Source organism: Eptatretus burgeri, chromosome 1 (assembly GCF_056783735.1).
Source record: "Eptatretus burgeri isolate ZD-2024b chromosome 1, Ebu_testis_v1, whole genome shotgun sequence".
NCBI classification, from domain to species: Eukaryota; Metazoa; Chordata; class Myxini; order Myxiniformes; family Myxinidae; genus Eptatretus; species Eptatretus burgeri.
Genome location: NC_140961.1, coordinates 152,656,052 through 152,666,591, shown reverse-complemented (window position 1 = coordinate 152,666,591; position 10,540 = coordinate 152,656,052).

Here is a 10,540-nt window from a genome sequence, read left to right as displayed (position 1 = left end):
TGAACAGCTGTTTTGAAGGCCTGGAGCGAAGATTGGGAATGAATAGAGTGAGGGAATTTATTCCAAAGGCGGGGAAAAAGAGGAATGAAAGAGTGAAGGTGAGCAGTGATTCGTGATTTTGTTAGTTTTACCAGAAGGGGGTTGTTGGCAGACCTTGAGCGCCCTGCAGAAATGTGGTGGGGACAAATCGCAGAGAGAGCATGGGGGGGGGGGCAGGCTGGAGAGCAGATGGTACAAGACAGAAAAAGACCACCGACCAACCTGCGGTGATTGAGTGTGCGGCCCAAAGACTCAGCCTCATTGCGGGAGATGCCAATGATCCGAAATGCCATGGTTTCTACAGCATGAAGCCGAGAAAGGTGGGAGGCAGGAGCACCAGCCCATAGGGGAGAACAGTACTCCATCATGCTGCAGACGAAAGCTTTTAAGTGGTCAGGAGCTCAGGTTGGCCGAGGAAGGACCTTGCACGACGGAGGATTCCCAGTCGGCGACTGGCTTTGGAGGCAAGGTTTGAAATGTGGCTTTCCCAGGAAAGGTCATGGCAGATAGTGAGACCCAGAAGATTGAAAGAAAGGACTTCTTCCAGAGGATTGTTGAGAAAGTGGATGGGGGGATTTTCTAAACGGTCCTTTCGAAGAGACATAGTGAGAGTGTGAGATTTGTCTGGATTGAAAGACATGTTCCATGTGTTGGACCAGTTTGTGATTTTATCCAGATCAGCATTGAGCGAAGAAGCTGCTGCTTGCCGGTCTGTGGGACGACAAATGGTAAGGCAGAGGGTGGGGTCATCAGCAAAGAGATATAGAGGATTTAATTTTCCAGAGAGTCGGAGAGATCATTAATGAAAACCAGAAAAAGAACAGGGACAAGAATGCTACCTTGAGGAACGCCAGCCTGGATAGGAAGGGGGGGATGAAAGTACTCCATTTAGGGCCACACGTTGACTGTCACAGGAAAGGAAGTCTGCGAGCCATGAGTGGAGATGGCCTTGGATACCATAGGAAGAGAGTTTGGTGAGCAGGACAGGGTGCCAGACTGTGTCAAAAGCACATGATAGATCCAGGGATACGGCTTCGATTTCCTGTCTGGCATTGAGGGCTTCCATCCATTGTTGGGAGAGCAGAAGCAGCTTATCCAGGGTAGAGTGACCTAGTCTGAAACCAAACTGATGATCAGAAATCAAGCCATTGGAGAAGAGGAAGGATTTGATGTCTGAAGCGATGAAGGATTCCATAACCTTGCTGATGATTGGGAGAAGGCTGATTGGTCTGTAGTTGCAGGGATCTGTTTTTGCACCTTTTTTGTGCAGGGCATTGATGTTTGCTGATTTCCAAGCAGATGGCAGATGGCCTTGAGCAAATGAGAGGGTGAATAGAACAGAGAGAGGGTGAGCAAGAGCAGAGGAGCAGGTTATTAGGACATGTGGGCTGATGCCGTCTCGACTGGTTGCAGAATCTGTGTCGTGGTTTGACAGCAAGCTCTCCATCTTGTCAGGAGAAAAGGACACAGAGTCCAGGGATATTTGGGTGTGACTGGATAAGGTGGGTAGAGAAAGTGATGGGTTTTGGATACTAGGTTTAGCTGCAAACACCGAGTTTAGGCATTCAGCTTTTTCATGTGCGGTATCAGCAGTGCTGCCATTTGTGGTAAGGGAGGGGATGGAGAGGGAGCATACACCAGAAACAGATTTGATTTGACCCCACCAGGATTTTGAGGAGGGAGAGAGGTTTGAGAGTTCAGACTTGAGATGAGAAAGATGTTTTTTTCTGGCTCTCCTGAGGGTAGATACAAGCTTTATGGAAGGAACTGAGATTACCCTCAGTTGGGTTTGCTTTCCATGAGGCAAACGCAAGTTGTTTCAGGACAACTGCCTCAACACAAGCTTCAGTGAAGCAAGGGCGGGAGAAAGGGTAGGACAACTGAAGACGAGAGGGGATAAATCTGTGCATGAGGGAGAGCAATTTTCTTTGAAAGAATTCCCAGGATGAGTTGATGTTGGAGAAAGTAGAGATAGGAGACCAGTCTATAAGTTTGAGGGCTTCTTGGAGACCCTGCTAGTCGGCTTGAGTGAAATGCCAGACTCGACGGCGGTGAGGTGGTTCTCTGATAATAGCCAGAGGGATGTCCACTTTGACAAGGACGTGGTCAGAAGAACCGATTGGAGCGGTGGAAGAGCAGCAGATATTGTCAGGGAAATTTGTCAAAATCAGATCCAGAAGAGATAGAGTACCATTGGTTGAGATCCGGGTGGGGAAGTTGACCAATTGAGCCAGTCCCAATGAGTCGCAGAAAGCTTTTGCTGAGGTGCCAAGAGAGATGAGAGAGGTATCCACACATGGCCAACTGGCATGATGACAATTGAAGTCGCCGCATATGAGGAAGAGAGAGTTTGGATGAGAAAATAGAAGTTGGTCCATGTTTTCAGATAGTGAGATGTAGATGGAGTCATCACTGTTAGGTGGACGGTACAGTACACATATAAACATGAGGTGGGAGTTGAGGGGAAGCCGTAGCCAGAGGTATTCCTGGGGCTTTGGGGGAGTGATGGCAGTGCATGGAGAGTGAGGAATAGAGTCTTTGATGAAGAGAGCAACTCCTCCACCTGGGCGAGGCTCAGGTCTGTCAAACCAGAGGAGGGAGTAACCAGGGAGAGATACTTGGGAGTCAGACACGTCTTGGGGGAGGAAAGTTTCTGTTAGGCAGATTATGTTTGGCTTGTCAGTGGCAACAGTTATGGAAAGATCTGAAAGGTTTGAGCGAAGGCCCCGTATATTCGAGGCCCATAATTTTAATGAAGAGGTAGGGGAGGAGGCTTTGTGTGCAGGGTGTGGGGGGAGGGGGAGAGGGTAGGACAAGGGACGAGGGGGGGGGAAGGTAAGGAGTGTTGTTGAAAGAATGTGGGTGATTGCAGAATAGCTAGGGGAGGGGGCCGAATGAGGAGGAGAAAAGGCTCTGTGGGGCTGGGGGAGAGGGGGGACAAGAGAGGGGGAAGAAGGCAGTTGAGGATTTGAGGAGGTGGAGTGAAGAGATGGAGGTGAGAGGGCAGTGGAAGGAGGCAGCTTTGTGGATGGGAAGGGGGTTAACTTTGGGAAGGATGAGTGAGGGGTTATTGGTGGGAGAAAGGTGAGGGGGGAGTTTTTGAGAGAGATGAGAGCGAGGCTTGGAGGGAGAAGAGGAGTGGGATGGTTGCTTTGAGAGTGAGGCGTGAGAGGAGTGAGTTGGCACTGAAGTTGGAAAAAAAGAATGGTTGATGGAAAGCGAACATTCATAGCAAACTGGGGTTTTTAAAAGTTTTAGGTCAGTTATGCAATTAAACATGTTTCTTGCTTGATGCAATAAAGGCAAATTGAGAGAATGGAGAGAAGAAACGCTGTAACAGTTGGATTTTTTTGGCAAGGTATGAAGGAAAGGTCGAATTGAGAGCAGTCTGTTTAAATAGCAGAAGAGTAGTACATTCTGATACATTAAAGAGTACCACACGTGTGAAAGAGGAAGATGAAGCATTATAAGAGATCGTTTTTTGTTATTATTATTAATGTTTGAGAGAGTTTTCAACAGATTAGGTCATGGAAGTGTAGAAAAAAATCGAGGAAGAAGAAGAGAAGAAGAAGAGGAGAAGAAGAATCAGAGAAAGGTTGCATTTTTTTTTTTTTAAGATAAGAAATAGAGTGATTAGTTGGGATGGGGACGTTAAGAAAGTGGAAAGATAGAAATTTAAGATAATGGGGAGAAAAAACAAACAACATGATCGTACACCAAGGGGAACAAAGGTTAGGCCTCAAGCACCCAGTTAGATAAGTTCGATGAAATCTCACAAAATAGCACGATTTTTGAAACATAACCGAACTCGGAACACACAGTTACATGTAGCTGAGAAAATAAACAGTTAAAACGGGACAGATAACGACCGGAAACTTAACTTTGAGATTGTCAGCAGGGAGCCCCGAAGGTGACCTTCCAATGCTCCAAACCCAGAACCGGAAGATCCTGTTCTCGGCGGTGTAGTTGTTGTTGTGAAGGTAATGTTGAGGTAATATTAATTTTTTTAGATGAGATTCTGTTCTAGGCGGTGTAGTTGTCATTGTGAAGATAATGTTGAGGATTTTTTTTTCAAATGAGATCCTGTTCTAGGCGGTGTAGTTGTCATTGTGAAGGTAATGTTGAGGATTTTTTTTTTTTCAGATGAGATCCTGTTCTTGGCAGTGTAGTTGTTGTTGTGAATGTAATGTTGAGGTAATATGCAGTAGGGTTATCACGGTTATAGAAATGCACAAATAATTAATTTGATCTATAGTATACCCAATCACACCTTTATGACTAAAAAATTAACAACAATACTAGAGAGTAAATACTCTAGCAGTTTTAGGTCTATCTAATTTTATAATGAAGATATCTCCCGCATCATCAAAAAATAATTTTTAATCGTGCTTTACATTATTTGATCGCTGATCCCGAATCCAGGCCGAAGTAACCGGAAATTGCAGCATCAAATGTAGGAAGAATTCTACGTTCGCTTCTCGGCTTTGCCGATTCCATATTAAATGTTTAATCAGTAACATTGACACTCCTGATTCATACATGTCGCATTTTCATACCTTTGAAAAAAAACTTATCCATCTTCTAATTGTATAACCGCCCAAATAAATTTATATTGAATTACCTGCTCTATATTATTTCTGTTAAATGTTTTGGAGGATTTCCAAAGAGTGTTCCAATGAAAAATATGTTGCTATTATTGGAATCCTCCTGTGCCAAAACCTATGATTAGACACCAAAAACATCTTCTTATGTCTATTGGTTCAAAAGCAATGGCATTTTACATAGAAAACCCATCGAAATCAGGTGGCCATCTTGAATTTTTTCCAATATTTAGAGTATTTCTAGTGCTCTTAGTTTGCTTCTAATGAATTTTTGTCCACTTTATATGAGTTTAGATAAAATAAAATAAATATTGTATGACATTTGAATGAATAGTTATGGTTAATTTGCAATATTATTTTTAAAAGAAGATTTTCGGTGGTGGCCATTTTGAAATTCAAAATGGAGGCCCTAAATGTTAATGGAAAAACTAGGACCTTTTTTTTTCTAAACCAGTGAAGTTTATGGATGTGTTTAGACATGGGTGCCACGAATGTATCCCAAAAAAAGACAAATCCAGAAAATGTTACATAAGCCCACGGACTATAAGCACTTTGCTGACTATTATTCGTATTTTAGAGGTAGTTTTCGAGAGGTTATTTCATTTTGTAATTTTGTATTCATTATTTATACATGAGCCTACATGGCATTATGGACAAGCAGTTGTGCTGACAGGATTAAGTAGTCTATCTGCCTACTACTACTCCAGAATTAGTCATTGTCTGCCTCAAACAAGTCCTGTAATTATCGAGGAACTGTGTATTAATATTATGTATTTTTAGGTGCTTTTGTTCTGCTTTGGAGTAAATAAAAAGAGTCACATGGCCAACTTGAAAAACCTGCATTACAAATATAATACATCCAATATAATATAATCCAAATAATAATAATATAATCCAAAATAATATGCTGTAATAGAATATTTGATGTGAACATCTTTGTATATCATTGTAATTATACAAAGATGTTCACATCAAATATTCCATTACAGCATATTATTTTGGATTATATTATTATTATTTGGATTATATAATATTGGATATCTTAGATTATTATTATTATTATTATATATTATACTGACGATGGTATAATCAACTCTGTTTTTATTGCAGGTCTGAATTGATCTAAGGGTGAATGAAAACATGGCTGAAGGCACAGACCGTACTTGAAAAAGACCAGTGTCGCTGGAGCCACAGTTATGCCTCATATGCCAGGAAGACAATACGCAAAAGCTCATGACAGTCAGCAGTGGTGGTCTCCAGTCAGTTGATACTATTAGGCAACTCAGGTTAAATTACATAATGACAATTTCCAAGATGCAACCGATCGACTTACTGAAATACTTTGAGTGGACTCACCTCAACCATTCAAATGGCATAAGGACTGCCGATTGAGTTACATGAGTGAATGTAGAGTTGAAAGATTAAGGAAGGCTGGATTGAAAGAAATGAACAACCAAAGTTCGTCTGCATCCATACCAAATGCCCATCTACAAAATGTTAGACTACGGAGCAAAACACCTCAGATAGATTGGAAGCAGTGTATCTTTTGTCAACAAGATCGGAAAGAAGCGCTTCATCTCATACAAGAAATGAAAGTCAGCAGCAGAATATTGGAAGCAGCGAACTATGACCAAATCTTAAGAGTTCAACTTGCTTGTGTAAATGATCTTACAGCTGCAGACGGAACATATCACCAGAGTTGCATCGTCCAGTTCGAACATAGGACCAAACGCATAGCAAATGTGTCACTCCAGAGCACGGAAATTACGTTAGCGTGGCTTTGCCAATAACTTGAACAATCAGCAGAGCAAGCTGATATCCTGGATATTGTAAATGTGTGGGACAGGTACTGCACAATGGCTAGTGATGCTCAGATAGATATACCATCTTCATTTCTGAGTCGGAGGAACACTTTCAAGGACAAATTAGCTGACCGTCTTGAGGGCATATACGAAGTCGTTGTACTGCATGATAAGGCTCGAAATGAACCTCGTACTGTATTGGTTCCATTAAATTTCCGACATATTCCAGTATCAGCGATGGTGGAAGACGACACCACCGATATTAATAGACTCATTCCTTCATTCAAACATGAGGATAATGATACGTTCCTGACCATGGTCCATGTGGCATTGCAGATCCGTGGTGACATGTTTGCACACCCCAAGCCAGAAGGGATAGACATCAGCGAAGACAAAGCAATAGACAGCATACAAGATAGCCTGTACATGTTTCATAACTTGTTACTACGTGGTCAGCGTCTAGTGGAGGATGATGAACTGGACAATGATAACAACAAAACCAGATGGCGGCTTAGAATCATCAGCATTGCTCAGGATCTTATGTACACAGCCAATAGAGACAAGTTCCTCACTCCGAATCACATAGGAATGCCCAGTACCCTTCACCAAGCTACACGTTCGAAAGAGCTGGTGAACATGTTTCACAATGCAGGTTATGTCATGAGTTACCGTGAGGTAATCAAACTTGGGGGTACCTTACTTTGTAAAGCCAAAATGGGTATTGCATCCCTAATATGTTTCCTGCTAACATTTAAATCATATGTAGTGCCTATGGGCTTTAAAAATGGGCGGTCTGTGTTCCTGCTGGGGAGGGAGAGGGATGGGGCTTGTAGATCTTATCTGGTCGACAAATTATTCATCTTCAAAAAAGACAATTTTTGCAATAAATTTGAGTTTCAATCAGTTTTTTCACATTTTATATCAAAACTGAATATGGCATTGGATTCTCCATATATAAAAACCTACAAAAGCACATTTCATTCAAGTTTATACCTTGTTTACTCAAAAAGATATGAACATAAATACATTTCAGCCCGTCGTTGGTGGCCATCTTGGATTTCTCAATTTTAAGGCATTATCGGCCATTTTTGACCTGGGCATACATCAGATTTGAGTTCAGCACCCCTCAATACCCCTAAATAGCTTGTATGCCATAAATTAACACCATTTGCCTTCAGGATTAATATTTTTTGAAAATTGACCCAGTCTAATGGGAATACAAACTGATTTATCAAGTATGATGTGGAGGTATTACCTGTCATTTAATCTCTTGTATATTTCTGAAACATAGTTTTCTTGATGCCTTCTTGCTGTCATTTATGCATCAAAAATTTATCATTTCTGTGTTCAAGCATACCTACAAGAAAACTGTGTTTGGTATTTTAATAAATATGTACTACAATATAAGAAGTGGAGTTTCTCAATAAAAGATTGGCTCTATGCTGATGTTGATAAATTAACAAGTTTGGATTTACCTCAAATGTTACATCATGAAAAGCACTAAAGTTGATATAATATATAACTCTTTTATAAATTCAGAACAAATATTATTGGTTTACTGTAAAAAAAAGAAAATTTTGCATACAAGAACATCTATAAATGCACATTAATATATTGTTGAGGTTCTGCAAAACCGCATGCCTCTAAGGCAATGGCACCCAACAAACAGTGATCCCCAGGCAGTTATTTTGTTTGTCTTTGTGCAGTCAGACCTTCCCCTCATGACTAATGAGTTAACAGGATGAAGTGCATTGCATGTGTCTAAAAGCTAGGTCTAATAACTATATCTCTATCTTCAATTGCGTGGGGTCGGGCCTAGCATGTTACCAGTACAAACCACAGCTCGCCGGCAGTGCCCCGAATGGGCATGCAGGACCGACACGACCCTCATCCAGTCACCAGAAAACAGCCTGGGAGTTCGGTGCAAGGCTCTGCGCCATGTCACGCCAGATGTGTGAATGAGGCAGGGCCAGGACCCAATGAGAGGGCATGATTTGGATGACAGCGCATCGCTTCGTGTCATCGCCCCACCCTTCGCCCGGGGCTTATAAAAGGCAGATCGCGAAGCCATCTGCCCTCTCTCTCCAGCTCTCTCTCCCTGCACTTCCTCGCATGTCTGCCTCACATTCGTCTCCGCCTGTTTCTCTCATCCACTTCTCCGCCTCTCTGCTCTGCCCTGTCTTCACTGCACATTGTTGTCTGCATGTCGCTGCATCTATACTCGGGGATTATGGGTGACAGACGTTCTTCTGAACCAGTGCGGAGCACACGTTTCCATGAGCCCCGGCAAAGAGATTAAGCAGGAGATAACATGCCGACTCTTAAGGTGGGATTGCTCAAGCGGAGCATCCCCAAAGTGTACTGGTTTGCGCAGTCATACGACCGCACCAGGTATTGAGAGGCCGTTAGTCATCATCTGCTCTCTTTCCTTCTGGTGAACTAATCTTCATCGGGTTTGGGTGTGTGTGTGTTTGTGATGGCGCCTGTCACAGCATAAGTTAAGATTGTCGAAGATATAACGGATAAGTCTGCTCAGCTTTTGTAAATTGCTTGCCTTTTGTTACACCCCACAAATTCCTTGCTATCGCTGCTGTACATACCAATAAACACAATTCACTGTGTCACATACCTTTCCTCGCTTGATTGTAAATATAGGTTTTGTATAGAAATGTTCCCAGCTCGTTTTCGTCTTTTCCTTCATTGGTCCAGTATGGTCCATATTGTAGCCTAGCCAGGACGTTATACCCCAATGATCTGTTTTCTTGCCGGTACGTCCTTGGCAGTTTATCCGTGTGTGACGGTCTGTGATTACGGAGAGTCTTGTGGACACCCGAGGTAACTTCCCACCCCCCCCCCCCCCCGTGGTCTTCTTGCCCGACTCCGGGTCCGCAACAATATGTTTGATATGATATGGGGAGTTGGGTCAAGGACTGTGAGAGAAACTAGGGAAGTGAAAGAGGAAGATTTAGAAGAAGAAGAGATGAAGAGTGAGATAAATGAGGGAGATAAAAGTATATATATATATATATATATATATATATATATATATATATATATATATATATATATATATATATATATATATATATATATATATATATATATATATATATATATATATATATATATATGAAGAAAGAGGGAGAAAAATGGATGTATTTGTGGGAAGTGAGGAAAAAAATGGTCTTCAAGAGTTAAATGCGATTGGGGATGAAAGGTTTTCTGCCTTATAAATGATTCTATCTCACAAATTGACATGAATAACCTTAAAAATCAGAGAGTGTATTGGTGATATCATAAATCATGCATTATTATTATTATTCCAAACTCTTTGTAGTCGAATTGCAGATGAATATTATGGAGATGGAAACCGACTTGTATGTGAAAAAGGATACAAAAGAGTTTATATACATGACTTGGTCAAAAGTATGTGGACACCTGCTCATCCAACATCTCTTTCCAAAATAATGGGCATTAATATGGAGTTGGTCCTGCCTTTGCTGCTATAACAGCCTCCACTCTTCTGGAAGGCTTTCCACCAGATGTTGGAACATAGCTGTGGAGATTTCCTTCTATTCAGCCACAAGAGCATCAGTTAGGTTTGGCACTGATTTTTTCGATTTCGTCTGGCTCGCAGTCGGCATTCCAATTATTCCCAAAGGTGTTGGATGGGGTTGAGCTCAGGGCTCTGTGCATGCCTTTGATCATCTGAAAGTTCTTCAACATAGATCTCGACAAACCATTTCTGTATGGACCTTGCTTTGTGCATGGGGGCATTGTCATGCTGAAACAGGAAAGGGCCTTCCTCAAACTGTTGCCACAACAGAAGCACACAATCATCTAGAATGTCGTTGTTTGCTGTAGCAATAAGATTTCCCTTCACTGGAATTAAGGGGCCTCGTATGAACCATGAGAAACAGCCAGAGATCATTATTCTTCCTCCACCAAAACTTTCAGTTGACACTACACATTCAGGCTGGTAGCATTCTCCTGGCATCCGCCAAGCTGTTATTAAACCCAGATCCATCAATCAGACTGCGAGATGGTGAAGCATGATTCATCACTCCAGAGAACACGTTTCCACTGTTTCAGAGTCCA